This window comes from Octodon degus, unplaced genomic scaffold, assembly GCF_000260255.1.
Source record: "Octodon degus isolate 3935 unplaced genomic scaffold, OctDeg1.0 scaffold00350, whole genome shotgun sequence".
Lineage (NCBI taxonomy): Eukaryota > Metazoa > Chordata > Mammalia > Rodentia > Octodontidae > Octodon > Octodon degus.
The window spans coordinates 910,944-921,371 of record NW_004524926.1 but is presented as its reverse complement, the minus strand read 5'-3'; the positions used below and the strand labels follow the sequence as shown (position 1 = coordinate 921,371).

At 48.3% G+C, this 10,428-nt stretch overlaps 1 pseudogene; it reads left to right on the top strand.

Moving 5' to 3' along the window:
• The first annotated feature begins 294 nt into the window (after positions 1-294).
• LOC101590078 lies at positions 295-8,510 on the top strand (annotated as a pseudogene).
• The last annotated feature ends 1,918 nt before the right edge of the window (positions 8,511-10,428 follow it).

Below are 10,428 nucleotides of genomic sequence, written 5' to 3'. Positions count from 1 at the left end.
GAGAGATGGAGAGCAGGGTCGCCCCTTGGGTTCTACTCAGTAGTAGAACTAGCAAAGACATTTGCCGGCTTCGGGCCAGACCTCCAAAGCGACGGGTGACAATGGCGGCTTCCAGGAATAGCGGTCATTGAAGCGCCGCGGCGGCAGCCCAAGCCCCTGGCGTCACCAGGCGGCGCGGGCGAGTGGCGTCATCAGGCGGCGCGGGACCGTGCCGTCATCAGGCGGCACGACCCAAGCCCTGCGCCTGTCGCGGCTCGCGCAGGTGACCCGGCTTTAGGAGCGACCGCTGGCAGCATGAGTGGCTGCCGGCCCTTTTTGCTCAGGGTTGCGGTGGCGCGAAGCTGGCAGTCTCTGGTGGTGCCCAGAGTAAACCGGCGTTCGCTGCGCACGGGTCCGCCGCGGCGAGCGTTTGCCAAGGAGCTGTTCCTGGGCAAAATCGAGAAGGTGAGGCCATCCCGGCCGCCCTCGCTCTCTGGCGCCCGCCTTGCCTCCTTAGCAAGCATGGGATCGAACCTCGTCAAGAGTCCCCAAACCTGCCCGATAAATGCGTGCAAGGGGCAGGGTGTCCCGACACTCGTGTACTCCTGAGTCGTCCTCGCACCTGCGGCGGGAACGCGCAGACCTTGCTGGGGGAATATGGCGTGGATTGTGTCGCTGCTCTTCACGCTCGGGGACGCGTGAGAAAGCCAGCCAAGTCGAGGGTAGCACTGCCGGGAAGTGCGCGAGGCTTGCACCTTCATTCCTGAACACGGGGCACCCCCATGCCGCTGCTTCTCCTCCAGTGACCCGCAGCTTTCCTGACTGAGACAAGCCTTAGCCCTTCATCCTGCTTTTGGGAGGACCGCCCAAATTTGGCTCCCAGGGCCCTTTCCCACGACATCTCCTGTAGAGGTTCCAGAATCCAGCCAGTAGCAACAGCGTGGCTGTAAAGCACTCAGCCTCTTAAAGTCCAGAAACTTAGATTTCACCTTAGCTCTGTGACTTTGAAATTTGTTTTTTCAGCCTTAAATGGGGCTAGTGATGTTTGTATTACTGATGTGCTGTAGAACCCCAGTGAGATACATAATGTGTGGAAATTCCGTATTGTGCAGCCAGAGACAGTGCTGGCTTCAACACTTACTAGCATTGTGATCTTGGTTAGTTCCCTTCACATTTCTGCCTCATTGCTTTATTCTGTAAAGTAGGAGCAAGCACAGGACTTGCCCCCTCCTTAGAGGTCAGTACTTTGAACCTGGCTGGAATCAGGGCTGATCCTGGATGGTGGAAGCAGTTACTTACTGTGATGACTTTAGAACAGCCCTCTCGGGGCCAGGGAGATAGCTCTGGAGTTCCACTGACTCAGCTCAATCTCCTGGAGGGTCCTTTGGTTTCTCTTAGTCACATAGTTCACATCAAATGCTATACTGAACTCCGTTTCTCTGTCTTCAAGTTCTATTCAGAATTCAGCCCCATTTATGTACCTTGACAGTGACTGTTCTGAGTTAGGCTTCCAAGAGTCTCACGGTGACCTTGAGTCAGGTATATATAAGTGAGAAACCAGAGACTCGGATGTTTGTCGTTTGTTGGTGGCCTCCCAACTAGTAAGCAGGACACAAAGATAAACCTAAATGTGAGTCCCAGGCTCCTTATCTGTGGGACAGTCCTTATCATTTGCTACTGATGAAAATGTTTGTGGGGAGAGGAAAATGAACATAGGAAGGGGAGTATCATAACCAGGTTTTTTTGTATGCGAATCTTCTTGTGAAGTTTGCTTTGTGCATCTTTCTGCTTTTTGTTGTGCTCTGCTGGCCAGGTGTGGAATCCAACACATCTCTTTCCTGGGCTTTGACTAATATTACCATGTTGTAGGTTGCTTATTAATTTTTACTAAATGTTTTATCACTTTTAGGAAGGCGTTTTCCCATTTCCAGAGGTGAGCCAAGATGAGCTTAATGAAATCAATCAGTTTGTGGGACCTGTGGAAAGATTCTTCACTGAAGAGGGTATGTATGGCTTCCTGTATGGCTTTCTTCATGCTCGGGGATGCAGGAGAAAGCCAAGTCGAGGCTATCACTGCCGGGAAGTACGCGAGGCTTGCATCCATTTCCATGGATGGACTGGTTGTGCTGGCATTTGTATAAGAGGTGGGGCACATAAAGAGGAAGCCCTCCTAATGCCGCCAAAGAAGTCATAGTTTTTTTGCCTCAGGAATTCTTATAGTTGCTCCTTAATGAAAAGTCCTCAGGTTCATCTCTGTGTGTCCATGGTAAAGGACCACCTGAGACATTTCTAAACTGCTGTGCACCAGCACTTATGTAAAATATAACAAAATTGAGTAGCTAGAATAATAGGTGACAGAAGCCAGGCATGTACAGTCCAAGCCTTTGGCTTGTGTGTAGGTGAGTGTGATGTGTAAGATGTTTTAGATGTACCTCTTGTCTGAGTCTGTAGATCTGTCCAGAGCAGTTGTCTGTTTTGTGATAGTGCCTCTCTACATAGTTCAGGCTGAGCTTGAGCTTACTGTGTAGCTCAGGGAATCCTGCGTCAGCCTCCCAAGTGCTGGGATCACAGGCATAAGCTATCATGGCTGTGGGCCATACCTTGACAGGTGCTGAAGTCCTCCTGAGGGACCCCTGTTGAGGATCTTGATGCAAGAGTAACTGCAGCCCATTCTTATAACTGAGGGTTCCAAATACCACTTGTTTAGTGTTCGTTACCTACCCGTATTTGTCCTATCAGGAATTAAAACTGAGAAATCAAAAAATATTGTTACTTTAAATTAAAAATGTTGCAAACCTTTTAAATGTCAAAATATAAATATGTCTCTACACAGACACACATGTTGGTTTTGTTTTTTTTTTTGTGTGTGTGTGATATGGTTACTTGTTTTTTTGCTACTGGGGATCAAACCCAGGGCTTTCGCACTAAGCTATAAGCTACATCTGCAGCCCTTCTTTATTTAATTTGTTTTACTCAGACATAGGATCTCACCAAATTGCTAAGTTGCCCTTGCAGGTTTTGAACTTTTGATGCTCCTGTCTGAGCCTCCTGGAGTTTTGGCATTACAGGCATGCATCACCATGCCTGGTTCATCTTCATATTTTTAACTTGTTTTTATTTCTTTATTTTTTCCCATAATTTTATTGAGAAACAAATAGCAATGAGACAGTTTCAAACCAAATTGGTAGGACAGTTTCAATAATTAACACATTGCATACATTCTTCCTAGTGGTTAGTTGCTGTACAAGATGCGGACATGATATCCTATTTACAAACACCATTAGAGCAAATCCCTCTATTCATTAAGAGAATGTAACTGTATATCTATCCTAAGCACTTGGAATTCACAGATACAAAATGGACATTCATCTGTATTCCCTTTTTTTGTTAAGTTCCATTATTTGAATATTATAGGTGTGTTAACTCAGCCAAATATTCTAAAAGAGTCCAGTAGCCCATAATAGTTGTTGTATGTTACGGGTCGGTGCCGAAAGAAACAACGAGAAGGCCTGATGAATGTAGCTTCAGAGGGCTCACTGAGATTAGTCTCTCTCCAAGTGAGCCCAGAGCCTCAGAAGCATCTCACATTTATTGAGGAGTAAAAGCAGACTAAGGAATGTGCGTAATTACCTAAGTGAATACAAACTACTATTTCTATTAACTTCCACCATTTGCTTAACACTAGGCTCACACGAATGCTAGCCCATAACATCCCAAGCAAGGGATCTCAGGACAGGGTTCCTGCAGGAGAAGCTGTTATCTGCTGCCTTGGGTCCCAGCTTGCTGGGAATTTGCAAACAGACAGCAACCCTCCTCGGGCTCAGTCTAGTGTTCCCTCCTCTCTTGGGACATCAGGCTTTTCTCTCAAATCTATGTTTCTACAACAGTATTGGGTCTTCTGCTTCACTGGCAATGTCAGAAATTGTTGACCTGAGTCCCCTACAGCTCAACATAGCAGCATGGCTTTACTTCTTCTACTTCGTTTTTATACTTTTCTGCTGGATGGTTAAGACCAAGGTAGGGCCTGCCCTGTGCAACACGAGTTGTAGCTTTTGGGTCTGATAAGGTCAGTGAAATCTCCTCAGGATTTATCCTGAGATCCTGTACCTCAGATTGTAGAACCTTTGTCAGTGTCAGCCATGTGGATGAGTCATGGCCATTGCTTGGCCAATGTGCTCTCTGTGAAAGCCTGAGAGAATATTTTCTCTCCGTGTGACTCCTTATAACCTGTTTTTATTTCTTTAATCACTTATTCCTATACTATCTGATTTGTCAGCCTTCCTAAGCTTTACTGAGATATGTGATATACAGTAACTTATATGTGTTTAAGTTGTACCCTCAGGAACCCTTAACATACCCAAGGTGAACATATGTGTTACCCCTAGAAGCTCCTTTCTCCACCTTTATTCCCTCCCTGTCCCTGGGGAATCACTGATTTGCTTTATTTAAATTCCATTTCTGTTTTTGGAATTTTATTTAAACAGATCCATGCATTCTTGTTTAGCTTCTTTCGGAACAATTTTGAGTTTTCTTCATGTGGCCTGTATCAATTCTTCCTTCCTTTGTAGTGCTACGCGTATTTCTTTGTATGGTTAGACCTAGCGTTTAGCCACCTGGTAATTGGCATGTGGTCAGTGTGCACATTATAGTTGGGTAGCTCTTCTCTCATTTTGTAGAACATACTGCTAATTTTGTAAAACTTAAGTTGAGTATGGCTGCAATAATCTACATGTCATCAATGTGTTATTTGTTGGCATTTTACACAGTGAAAGCAGCCAGGTAAGCAAACAGAATCTCGCCCAGACTGAAAAAGTACAATTCTTGCTAGGTCAATGATGTAAACTCAAACACATGCAGATAATTTCCAGTTTGAGAAAGTCTGGGACCAGTATGCTATCGAAAAAGGACTGCATATTTCTGCAGTGTCTGTTTTAGTATAGCTTATGTCTGTTTTGCCAGATCAAGATATTTCTTCTTGTCAGTGGACTCCAGAAAAATTGACCGGGAGGGGAAAATCCCAGATGGTACTTTGGAGAAGCTGAAGAGCCTGGGGCTTTTTGGGATGCAGGTCCCAGAAGAATATGGTAAGCCCGGGAAATGGGCCTGGCCAGTCCCCCATTTCAGGAGGTGCCGTGTTCTTGTTGCAAAGAGGTCACTGCTCAGGAAGGGCAGCCTCCAGATGCAGGCCGCCTGCCGCCTGCAGAGAAGTGTGGCTCCGGGCTGTGCAGCTTACGCCACCCTCAGGGGGGCTGTCTCTGCCGTGGTCTGCTGAGGGTCTAGAGCTGTGGGTATGGTGTGGGTAGTGAGTACTTTCGGCTGCTTCTGGTCCTTTTTAGAAGACAGACTGTTTAGGGTGGTTCCTGGTGACACCCTGATGTGGGTCTTGTCCAGCAAGTCCCATTGGTCGGGAGCTTTCCTTGCTCTCTTGTTACCGTACCTGGTCTGTCTCTTGGGCTAGAGTGAGGCTTCAGGGATGGGGTGGAGGGGGCTGGGACAAGCCTGCAGAGTAATTCCCCTGTTGCACTGCCCAGAGCTGGGCCAGGTTGAGATAGGAGAAATAGACTGATGAGCAAGTTCCCGGTATCCTTCTGTAGTGTATCAATCAGGTGGAATGTGCTTGTGTGTGTCCTTCCTATGCCTTCCTCGCTGTCCTGTGAGAACCTCCCCTACGCCCAAACACGTGTGAGAGTTTGTCCTGACTTTGCGGAGACCTTACCTGACCCACCAGGCTGCTGGCCCTATGGAGGCAGCACAGCGTTTGTGTCTGCAGCCGTAGGCACACTGTGTGTCCACATGAAAACTGCTGAAAGCTGTTCTTGCCAAGCGGTACCAGGATGGGGGCTATTGAACTGCAGGGGTGCTATCACCATCACAGGTAGCTATGCCAAGTGCTGAGTATCAGAAGAAATGGGAGACTGAGAGTTAGGTCGGCTTCGTTCTGCTCTCAGCAGCTGAAAAGTAATAACAAGTTAACAGGAAGAGCTTCATTCATAACTGCAAGTTTTGGGAGGCTTTTTAGGGCAGAGAATCCTGAAGCTGGTAGAAGCCACAGTGTTGGAGCATGTTGGGCCTCAAGGTCAGTTGTTCAGGGTCTCTTTTGGCAGCTGTCTGCAGATGGCAGGAGGGGCAAGCCTTATTTACCGTATGGGAACGGCTCAGGATTTCAGAGTGGAGCAAGCCCAGCCCTGCCCTCCACTGGACCTGTGTGCAGTGACCTTTGGCTCATGCTGTCCCTTGGCACGGAATCCCCTTCCTGTCCCCGACACCTCTGACCCATCTTTTAAGGCCCAAGTGTGAGGCAGCTCTTCATGCCAGGCTGTCAGAGCTGTTTTCCTGCTGCCTGAACACAAAACTGTCTCACCAGGCTCAGAGCTTATCAAGACAGAATATGAAGTGCTGGGGAGATAGCTCAGTGGCTTAAGCACCTGCCTAGCAAGCACAAGGTCCTGAGTTCTATCCCTGGTACCAAAAAAAAAAAAAAGACAGAATATGAAGCTCTTGGTGTCCTCTCATTGGGTCTACATCTACTCAGTGTAGATTTCAGAGTTGAAAGAGCTCTATGCGCAGGTCCCTACACTTGTCATTGAGACAAGGTGGGGACTGCTCTGATATGGACTGGAACCTCCTTGTGCAGGGTACAATTCTAGCTTTCTTGTGTCTGCACATCTATACTCCAGATGGCCTGCCTGTGAGGTGTGTCTCTATCTTACAGATCTCAGGGTGGGGGCTCCAGCACAGGGACAGTGCTTGCCCAAGACCACCTCACCTGACTAGGGAGATGTTAGATGAATGAGATGAACTGAGCCTGGAGCTGGCAGCTGTGTGGCGGGGCTTCTGCATTAGTCACGTTCTTTGTGCTCTGTCCAAGGCCAGCAACCCAGAACTCCTCCTGTTTCTGTTTGCATGAAGTAAGTGCCAACCCTGAAGGACAGTGTCTCATGAGCACATTTCCATTATCTTCACCCCCCAGCTTATATGAAATGTTACTCTTTGTGTGTTTTCATTTAGGGGATCATCTAGGTCAGCACGGAGGAGCAGAAGGCCAAATGCCTGCCTAGACTGGCCTCTGGGAAGCATGTCGCAACCTTCTGTCTCACAGAGCCAGCCAGGTCTGTCTCCCTTGGAATGTTACCTGCAGCCTGTCTGCAGGACTGAGGTCTTGTCTGTGTGGAGTGACTGGCTTGTATCTCCTCCCTCCCTGAAATCTTCCAGTCATTCCGTAGACTCTTCTTGCCAGCTGTCTGCCCAGGAAGCCTTACAAATGTGAAACAACCTAAGGGCATGTATCAGCCAGTGTCCGTGGCTTTCCAACCCTGTGCTATGCGGGGTTGTCAGGTTTCAGTTCCCCTCAACAAGCATGTTAACTAGGGGCAGGATCTCATTTCCATGTTAAAAATGGAGGTTCAGTGGGGTTGTGTGATGGGCCTAAGGTCACATAGTTGGATGGAGCAGGCTTGGGGGAGGACTTGGCTACAGATGGCAAGTCTGTTATCTGACCACTCAGATGGGGACCTAAAGTGGTCACCTCCTGGGACACCAAATGTCTCCTCACAGCAGGTCAGATGAGCCCATGAGGAGTTCAGGTTCTCCTGCAGCAGTCTAGACCCAAGTTGTTTGAACCTCTGCCTTCATTGCTTCTGTGGTAACAGCAGAAATGGCCAGATCCAACCTGCCTGTAGTTTGTGTCAGGAGATTTACTGGAATGTGGCCTTCTGATGACAAACTGTCTCTGCAGCCAGAGTCCAAAAGGGCAGATGCCCTGTACCTGGGAAAGACGAGCGCCTCTCTTGACTCTATTTAAAAAGCTTGCCAGCTCCTGTGCCTAATCATCTCCATTCCCAGGTTCCAGGTCCATCCTCCTTTACTCCCAACTTGTTTTCCCTCCACTGTTTCTCACCCTCTGAAGCAGGAACAATACTGGCTCCATCCACACCAGAGCCACACTGAGTGAAGACAAGACCCACTATGTCCTCAATGGCTCCAAGGTACAACCTCAGTGCAACCTCTGACCAAGCCATTGGGATGGAGCTGGAATTGAGCAGCATCTCCAGGGCCGGTCTGCACTCTCTGCTCAGGTCTGGATCACCAATGATGGGCTGACCGAGATCTTCACCGTGTTTGCAAAGACCGAGGTTGTTGATTCTGATGGCTCTATGAAGGACAGAATCACAGCATTTATAGTAGAAAGAGACTTTGGTGGAGTTACTAACGGGAAGCCAGAAGATAAGTTAGGCCTTCGGGGCTCCAACAGTAAGTGTCATGTATATTTGTGTGTGTGCATGTGCATGCTTGAGTGTGGGACAGAGAGAGTAATTGATTCTTGGTGTCTGCCAAGGTAAAATGAGGTTGAAATCCTCTGGGTTTTTTTTTTTTTTTTTTCTGTTTTAAATTAAACTTTATTTTAAGATAATCATAGATTCATATGCCTTTTAATGAATAATGGAGACTCCTTGTACTTCCAGTTACTCTCTTTTTTTTAATGTTTTATTTTATTTTATTTATTTATTTTTGGTGGAACCTGGGATCGAACTCAGGCCCTTGTGCTTGCCAGGGAAGCACTTATTCCACTGAGCCATCTCCCCGGCCCCAATCTAATGCTAGTTTTAATTCAGCATTTTAACAAAATGCAGTTGAGGGTGCTCCCTGGACTTCTCTGGCAATGCCTATGAGCTCCTGGAAAATTAACTCATGAATTGGCATCTATGGGCTGTGCACCACTCAGGGTGTGGAACTTTGGTGACGCCCATGGGACTGAGGTCAGTTAGGTCTGCCTCATATGGGGGCTAGCAGTGGACCCTGTGGTGGCAGGACAGCAGGTGGCTGCGGTCACTGTCCTATGACAGGCTCCCCATCTTTGCCCCCTCAAACATCTGCCTATTCCATGCCTACTTTTCAGAGCCCCTAGAGTACTGGGTGCATAGGATGAGGATATGCTACTTACCGTCTTAGTCTTACTGGTACTTCCATGGGGACTTTACAGTGCTGTGCTCCTTGGGTCTCCTTCTAATCTCAGGTGGGACTACATATGCCCTGGGCACCTTTGCTCCCATCTCTGTATGCCCTGTCTGTTTAGGAACTTTTCCTTCTGGGTGTGGAGTTGTAGTATGCACCTAGCTTGAGCTGCAGATGGAAGGGACAGAGGCCCAGAATTCTGTCCTGTGTTACTGCGAATAAGCTTGTGTGGTCCTCTGCACTGTAATTTGCTCAGCTGCAGGCAGAGATAGGTATGAGCGGTACATGATGTGCCTATAGCAGTACCTCAGCACCAGCTGCTGCCCTGAGTCTGACCACCATGGCCAGTGCTACCACTGAGGCTTCTTCAGTGTGGCAGCTGAGGGAGAAGAGGTACTGAGACTCTCAGCTCAGGAGAAGGCTGGCATGCTGTAGGAGACAGTAGAGGCAACAGGCTTGAGTCCTCTTGCAGGTCTGACAGCTGGTCCCATAGGTCCATGCAGAGTCCTGTGACAGAAGGTCAGGTGGCACAAGGTGAGCCCAGAGGTGGAAGCAGGGTATTACCCTCACCCCTCAGCCTTTGAGCTTGGTCCTGTGGCCAGACTGCAATGACTTCATACATTTCACCCAGCTCTTCTGGCATATGATGTGGTATTTGGTTTAACGATCAGCAGACCCATCTCATCACACTTGGACTGGCTCCCTTGAGTCCCAATTTGGAACCCTTTTTTCTGGTGGAGATGGCCAGTAGGTGCCACATTTATGTAATGAAACATGTGAATGGCCCTTGTTTTGGGGAATACTGTGGACACTGCTGCACGCCCCTCACCCTGTCACTGCTGCTCCTCACATGATTTGCGCTACGTTTGGCACATGTCTAACTGGGGTAACTGCCTGCCTGGCAACCAGAGCTGACTCAGCAAGGACACTTTCTTCCTCACTATCCTTGAGTGTTGGGCAGCCTGCTACAGGCTGTGGGTTGGCTCACATTGCTGTGGGTTTGTTATCATTGGTGTATGTACCCTCAAGACCTGTGCTCCTGCTGGGATAGCTGCTGCTTTGACCCCTCTTGGCATGGGGGAAGGGCAGGCATTGCTGCCCTCTTGATGGAGTGTGGGTGGGGCTCACCACTGCTGCCCTGCAGACAGCATGGGGCAAGGTTTTGTTAGGGTTAGGAACTGGGACCAAGAATCCAATCCACCTGTGTCCTTTGGGGGTGCTTGTGTATGAGCTTGACTGCTTTCTCCACTCTTTTTGTCCTTTAAACTTCTGCTGCGTTCTCTCTTAGCAGCTGGGCCCATCTGTTATCCAGCTCTCTACCCCCCAGCTCTGTCTCCATCCTCTATGCATTTTACCCATAGCACAGTCCACTGTTGACGTTGTGTGGTTTAGTCAGCCTCCTTGACCCTCCTCCTCAGACATTTGTACCTCTGTGTCTATCCATCCTGATGTCAGATGAATGAATGAATGAATGAATGAATGAATGAATGAATGAAT